A 7,852-nucleotide genomic window follows, 5' to 3' on the forward strand; every position below is an offset into this window, starting at 1 on the left:
TCATCTAGAGTTAATGTATATTAGAGTTCATATATTATCTTTTAACTAATTCATTTTTGCACTGATGTCTTTTCCAATATTAATTCATTTGTACTATAATTTCTTTCTTTACTCTTAAGATACTTTCATGCATTATATGAGAAGTGAAGATTTTGTGTCTGATGTGTTTAACTAGGTTTCTATCGCTAAAATTCCTCAGGGTTACACCTTTTTGCTTGTTCATTTTTATACTTTTTTGACACAGTCTAGGGTGGTCCAGATTGATCTTCAGGATATCATACAACCAAATTTGTTTCTTGGGGTTCTGCTTCTCTTCTTTTAACATGTTAGTAGTCAATAATTAAATATTTGCTCCTCATATTTACATGTTTGCTTTCATGTTTTTATGAAGACATTCTAATTCATGAATATTTCATAAACAATTCCATATCATTAATTTTCTGCTTATAATCATGCGGTGTGTTATATTTCACTATTCTGTATTGTACAGTATTGTTGTATTGCTCTCTAGTCCAAGTGAACGATTTGCCACTGCAAAAATATCTAGTGAATTTCTCTTTTCACCCATATTTTAAATGTAGAATTTAAAAATTTTGTCTTAGACTTTGTCTTGTCAACTGGTTATTGGGCAGGCTTGGAGTGGCTTCTTTATGTCTTGGTTTCCCAAAGCCATTGGCTCCTCAGAGTTTGCTTGTATCATTATATTGGTTAATAATAAAAATCCACTTAAAATGATACATATCAAATATTAATATCTTATTTATAATTCTAGATTAGCTTTCAAGTCATTATCTTCCAGTTAATTTATCAAAATCAGCCTTGGTATTATTGTCTGTAAGGAAGCACTTTTTACTTTAACTATATCTTCAAAAATCATTAATATAATATCTTTTTATTATTTAATATATAAAGTTGTAGGCTTAGATATTTTTAAAAACCTACTTTTAATTAAAGGTCTCAAACACTTCAATCCCCTTCTAGTCCACCATCCAAAGGTAGGGGAAAAGAGATAGTAAATAGGACAAAGGAATATAGCACTCTTTAGAAGTAGTTCTTTGGAGGAAATTCTAATCTCCTTTTCCAGGATACCAGCAGTCACATTTGGTAGTGTTAGGACACCAAACATGAATCAGCAGTTGTGGCATGATCTAGCAGAATCTGTCAGGCCCCCAAATCATCAGAAGTCAGCAGAAGAGAACAGGACAGCAGGAGAGGTTCTCTGTCCTGCTTCTCTCAATTAAGCAATGATTAGTGGAGACAAAGTTGTAACACCAAGGAGCACTGAATGCCTAGGGATGCACTGTTACTGTCTGTTGATCCTATTTAAACTTTCTCCAAACATTAAGTGTCCTCCCATGGATCTTAGTTCAGCAAAACACATGAGTCCACCTTAGCAAAGCACCATGTGAGTCCGCATCGCATGACATATCCAGAAATTTCCACTACATGAAGAGGCTTATTGATTATTTATCTTTCAAATATTTAATATATGCCTTACAAAACTCATAAAGTCACCAGTCCAAATATATCAGCTTAATTCAGTATTTATCAGACTATAGGTCTCAACTTTTTGGGGGGAGGGTCATATATCAGATATCATTCATATAAGGTACTTACATTATGATTCATCAAAGTATTCAAATTACAGTTATGAAGTAGCAATGAAGTAACTTTGGTTGAATGTAAAGTTCCACAACCTGAGGAACTTTATTAAAGAGTCACAGCTTAGATTGAAAATCACTGCCTAAATGGATACATGAGAAGAGAAGAATACTAGTATAGTTCTACGAGGGTCTTTTGTTGACATTTTAAGATTTGATAAATGCACTAAAGTCCTACCATTCTCTTCTGAACTCTTGGATATAAACCCTTTTCTTTGAGAATCTAGCATCTGATCTATTGTACATTATTGTATCTTTAAATATTTGACCAAGCATAATGCTGTTATTTTGATATAGTTATGCTTCATTTCTACTGTCCCAAGCAAATTTTAATGATTTATGACCATCTATTAAATCTCCAGCTGAAATAATACATTATATCAGCAGTATATTCATATAGTCATTGATTAACAATATTAATAATGAGACACAGAGAATTACAAAAAGATTTATACTATTCAAAAATATTTTACTGACATTTACCTATGCTTTGCAGAATTTTTCACTTTAACTTTTAGGGGAAATGGTATAGTGGTGACATGAATAACATATTTTTATTTTATTTTATTATATTCGTTCATTTATTTATTTATTATTTTGTTTATTTACATTTCAAATGTTATCCCTATTCCTGGTTTCCCCTTCAAACCTCCCAATTCCACACCCTTCCCCCTGCCTCAAGGATGGTTCTCAATTCACCCACCCCCTCCTGCCCCACCAACCTAGCATTCCCTTATGCTGGGGCATCAAGCCTTCACAGGACCAATGAACTCTATTCCCATTGATGCCAGACAAGGTTATCCTCTGCTACAGATGTAACTGAAGCCATGGGTCCCTCTATGTGTGTACTTTTTAGTTGATAGTTTAGTCCCTGGGAACTCTAGGATATCTAGTTGGTTGTTATTGTTTTTCTTCCTGTGGGGTTGCAAACCCCTACAGCTCCTTCAGTTCTTTCTCTAACTCCTCCATTGGGGTCCCTGTGCTCAGTCTGATGGTTGGCTGTAAGCATCCTCATCTGTATCAGTAGGGCTGTGACAGAGCCTCTCAGGACATCCATACCAGACTCCTGTCAGCCAAGTACTTCTTGGCATCAGCACGTGTCTGGGTTTGGTGGCTGCATATGGGTTGGATCCCAAGGTGGGGCAGTTTCTGGATGGCCTTTTCTTCAGTCAGGGACTCCTGTGGGTGAATTAAGAAAAGGCTAGAAGAAGTTGTGGAGGAGGGTGACAACATAAGAAGACTAACAATCTCAATTAACCTGGACCCCAAGATATCTCGGATACTGAGCCAGCAACCAGGCAACATACACTAGCTGGTATGAGACCCCAGACACATATACAGCAGAGAACTGCCTGGTCTGGCCTCAGTGAGGGAAAAGGCACCTAACCCTTGACAGTGTTGAGACTCCAGGGAGTGAAGAGGCCTTGTGGGACTGGGGTGGAGGTGAACATCTTCTTGGAGATAAGGGGGCAGAGGAAAGGGTGAGGAACTGTCAGAGGACAGACCAGTAGGTGGATAAGGACTACATTGTAAATAAAAGATTAAGGATAATAATAGTAATTAAGAAATTTCAAAGAGATTAAATAGAAGACCACATAAATTAAATTAAGCAGATCATCAGGATTTATAGATTAAGAGTTAGTCTAATCATTAGGTTGTTGTCCTATTCATGAAGTGTGGTCATGTTTCTCAGGTAAAGCATGGCTAAAAGCTTTCAGAGTAAGTGGAAAAGAAGACGAGTGCTGAGAAAAGAAAGAAGAATGTGCCAAGGGAGCTCTATAGATTTAAAAGTATTCTCAAAGTTGATGGTGATGCTTTAATGAAAGGCATTGAAGAAATAACAACTGTGGTGGTACACAAATACTGCCAGGAAGAAATGCTGTATGACACGGATGATGAAAAGGGTGTTATGAAAATGGAAACTAAAACTGAGAGAACCAAAAAGACTCTTCTACACCAGCGTGGCCAGTGCCTAGTGTGGATGAACCAGAGGCAAAGAAAAAAACTGAAGGCCAAGAGAGATAAGAAATGGGGGAAAGTTAAGCAAAGGCTGTGAAGGGCCTGGCCCGGTAGACCCTTAAAGACTGAAAAGGGAGCCAGGCGTGCCCGTGTATCCCTTTAATCCCAGCACTCAGGAGGCAGATGCAGGTGGATCTCTGTGAGTTCGAGGACAGCCTGGTCTGCAGATGAAATACCAACAGAGAAACCCTGTCTTGAAAATACAAGCAAAGAAACAAAAAATCAGAAGCTATTTGTTTTTATATTTTAGTTTGGACTTAATTCTGTAATTCAAAGCCAAAACAACTCATTTGTGTTGAGAACTTGAACAAAATATCTTTGATAATGAAAAAAAAAAGAAATCATTATTTGTTGCAAAACTGCATTATATTTGAAGTACAGATGAATATAAAGAAATAAAATATTGCAGAACTCAAAATAAAATACAAGAGCACATACTCAATTTGGAGTTATCCTATAAATTGATAAAATGGTATTTTCCCATTTTGTAAAAATTGAATAACCCTGGAGAGCATCTAAATAATAAAATTGTATTTATCTGATGGAGGCCAGATATAGAGAACTAAATGTCTTACAACAGAACTGAAATATATGATTATAAGTTTAAGTGGAAAATAGTAGGGGAAATTTTATCTTCTAGTTAGAAAATAAACCAGACATTACATTTGAATTAATTTACCAATCCACTTGTTTTTTATTATTGCTATTGTTTTAAAATTCATTACATTTGAAAACTTGATTGTAATATTTTCCCTTTTCCCTTTCCTCCCATCAGTTCTTTTCCCATGCCCCTTGCTTCCAACTCCATTACCTTTTTATACTTTAATATATATTGTTTTACAGGCAAACACACACACACACACACACACACACACACACACACACACACACACACACATTTTATAGAAATATAACCTGTTTCAACTTTTTAGCAATGTTTGAATGTATGTACCTTCATAGATGACTTCTAGATATTGGATTACCAATTACAATGTCCCCTGAGATCTAGGCATAGGAGTTCTGTTGTGAATGCATCCATTGGGGGTTAAACATGCCCCCAGTTTTAGTCAAGTGTGGATTTCTGTAACAGTCTTAGTCTGCTACAAAGAGAAGTTTATTTGATAAGAGGTGAGTGCCACAATTACCAATGGGTATTTAAGGATCTGTTTTAGATGCTGTGGTGGATACTCCTGGTTGTCCACTTGACTATATCTGGAATGAACTACAATCCAGTATTGGAAGTCTCACCTTTGATCCTGATCTTGAGGCTGGGAGATACAAGTTTCTGACCTAGATCTTGGTGTGAACATCTTGAAGCAAAGTAGCTATGAATCCCAGGAGCATAAGGCAGGGAGATCTCCAAGTTTAAGGTCACCTGGAACAAAGCAAGTCCCAGATACGAGTGTGGTGGTACACACCCTTAACCTGGGACACACCTTCTGCTGGAGACTTACATAAGGACATTGGGAGAAGGATGGGTCTCTTTTCTATCTGCCTGCCTGCCTGCCTGCCTTATGGAACTGAGCCACAGCGAAATCCTTGGACTTCCATTCACAGCTGCTGATGATCATTGTTGGGAAGCTGGACTACAAACTGTAAGTCATCAACCAATTCTCTTACTATATAGAGGCTACCCATAAGCTCTGTGACTCTAGAGAACTTTAAGACAGATGCAGTTAGGAATTATGCCACTCTAAAATGATACTAATAGGTTATATTCTAAGATACAAGATTTCACTAGTCCTGGGTGGTTGGCTAGGTTTGCAACCAAGCATGATTTTGCTCCTTTGAGTAAGCCTTAATTCTGATTAGGAAACTGTTGGTTGATAAGAGGTGAGTGTTACAATTACCAATGGGTATATGGATCTACTTTAGATACTGCAGTGGCTATTCCTGGATCTGAGGTCACTATGGCACTCTTGAGGCCATGTTGGTCCTTTTTCATGGATCATAGATAAGGATAAGACTGGATAGGGCTATGGGTTCCTTCACTCCCACCCAGCACTATAGAAGCTAACCCTCACAGATGAGACTATCAGCATAACACCAGGAGAGACCTTGTAATTTCAATATCAAGTACATGGTGTCTTCAGGATGAGGCTTTCAGAATATTTCCAGTTCGGACCTAGAATTCATGTCCAAAAGGATAAGAAGTCTTCAGCAATAAAGTTGCTTTTTCCATTTCAGAAAATTAAAAGTAACAAAAATTAAGTTATAATGTTTTGGGAGTTTTGCAACTCACTTGACCGACAACTTTAAATGGGAGGTTCCTCTGCCTGCTACTGGGATTGGTTGTTATTGATTATATATATATATATATATGTATGTATATCTCAATTTGTTTTGACAAGGTAAAGCACAGCTGAGCCAAATGCTTCGATGGTTGACCTAATGCCCTTAACTTGCTCTTTCAGTCTTTGCCTCTTTCACTATTGAGGGACTACTAGCACAATGATTCACCCTTATATTCTCTATTGTTTCTGTATTCCCCTGAGGAAATCCTGAATATACTATCTATTGCTCTCAAGAAAGTAGCCATTGGGAGTGTTCTCTGTGCCTTGGAGAATGTTGGTTACCCCTAAGGAAATTCAGGAAACAAAATAATTAGACTAAGTTGAATGCAGAGACTGACAAGCAACTCAGAGCACAGAGCTCCTTTTACAGTATATTTGGAATTTCTCAGAAATTCACCTACAAATAAAAGATCATACATACTATGTCCCTTGTAAGAACTCAGCAACAAAAACCAGAACGATTAAGGTAAGACAATAGCGTGTATAGGAGGTATAAAAGAGTGTAAGAAGAATAAGATATTAGAATTAGTCGTTCTTGGAAAGACCGGTTTATACCAAGTTGCTATAACGTTAACTAATTTAGAAACAAAATAATTCCTTTATTAAACCCACCCACCCACCTCAAAAGTATTAATCCAGAATTCTTGCTGTCAAAAGGAAATGCAGGAACAAAGAGTGGAGCAGAGACTGAAGGAAAGGCCATCCAGAGACTGCCCCACCTAGGGATCCATCCCATTTGCAAACAAGACACCAGACACTATTGCTGATGCCAAATTTTATCCCCCTTCCCAGTTTTTCCTCCACAAAACTATCACACACACACACACACACACACACACACACACACAGCCTCTATGAGGGTGCACCCAACTGCCCTACCCACTCCTGCCTCAGCGCCCTAGCATTCCCCTACTCAGGGATAGGCCTTGCTGGCAGGAGCCTGGTATAGCTGTCCCCTGAGAGGCTCTGCCAGAGCATGACAAACACAGAGGTAGATGTGACCAAGTCAGCTCAGTCACTCAATGGAGTCTCAGTTGAGGGAATGAGGATTGAAAAAGAAGAAAAACTATTAAACAAAGTTACGACATGATTCGAGCCAGTGAGGAGGCTGAAGCAGCTTTATTTCTCTCCAGTCCTGCTTTTATATCTTCTACTTCTATCCAAAAGACATGGTCAGTTCTTAGATCAAAGACAAAGTAATCAAGTGAAGTAGTGAACAAAAAGATCACACGAGATAGTAATTAAGTAGTAAGGGTCACATAAGGCAGTAGTTCAGCAAAGTAGTAAACAAAGACCCATGGTCATTGTTTCTAATATTCTTATCTGAGCCTACTTCCTTGTCTGAGTCCAGTGAGAAATGCAAAATTCCTAGAAGCTGCACCAAAAGCTCTCGACATGGATGCATGCAGCCAAATATCGAACTGAGCATGGAGACACAATGGAGAAATTAGGGCAGGACTGAAGGAGCTGAAGGGGTTTGCAACCCCATAGGAATTAGAATATTAACCAGCCAGACCTCACAGAGCTCCCGGGGACTAAACCACCATCCAAGGAATACATATGGGGGGAGCCATGGCTCCAGCTGCATATGTAGTAGAGGACATCTGTCATCACGGGGAGGGAAGACCTTGGTCCTGTGAAGGGTGGGGGAATGCTAGGGTGCTGAGGCAGGAGTGGCAGGTGCAGAGTATCCTCATAGAAAAAAGGTGGGGAGGGGAGGGGATAGGAATTTTGTGGAGGGGAACCTGGGAAAGAGAATAACATTTGAAATGTAAATAAATAAAATAGCAGATTTTTAAAAAGATGAACTTTAAAAAAAAATCTTATACGACTATAAATACAAATGACAACTACAATGAGTACTCAGGCTTAGGTGAA

At 38.2% G+C, this 7,852-nt stretch overlaps 1 pseudogene; it reads left to right on the forward strand.

Moving 5' to 3' along the window:
• The first annotated feature begins 3,361 nt into the window (after positions 1–3,361).
• On the forward strand, positions 3,362–3,717 carry LOC134481044 (protein LLP homolog; annotated as a pseudogene).
• The last annotated feature ends 4,135 nt before the right edge of the window (positions 3,718–7,852 follow it).

The sequence above is a fragment of the Rattus norvegicus genome, chromosome 11, assembly GCF_021556685.1.
Source record: "Rattus norvegicus strain SHRSP/BbbUtx chromosome 11, alternate assembly SHRSP_T2T, whole genome shotgun sequence".
Lineage (NCBI taxonomy): Eukaryota > Metazoa > Chordata > Mammalia > Rodentia > Muridae > Rattus > Rattus norvegicus.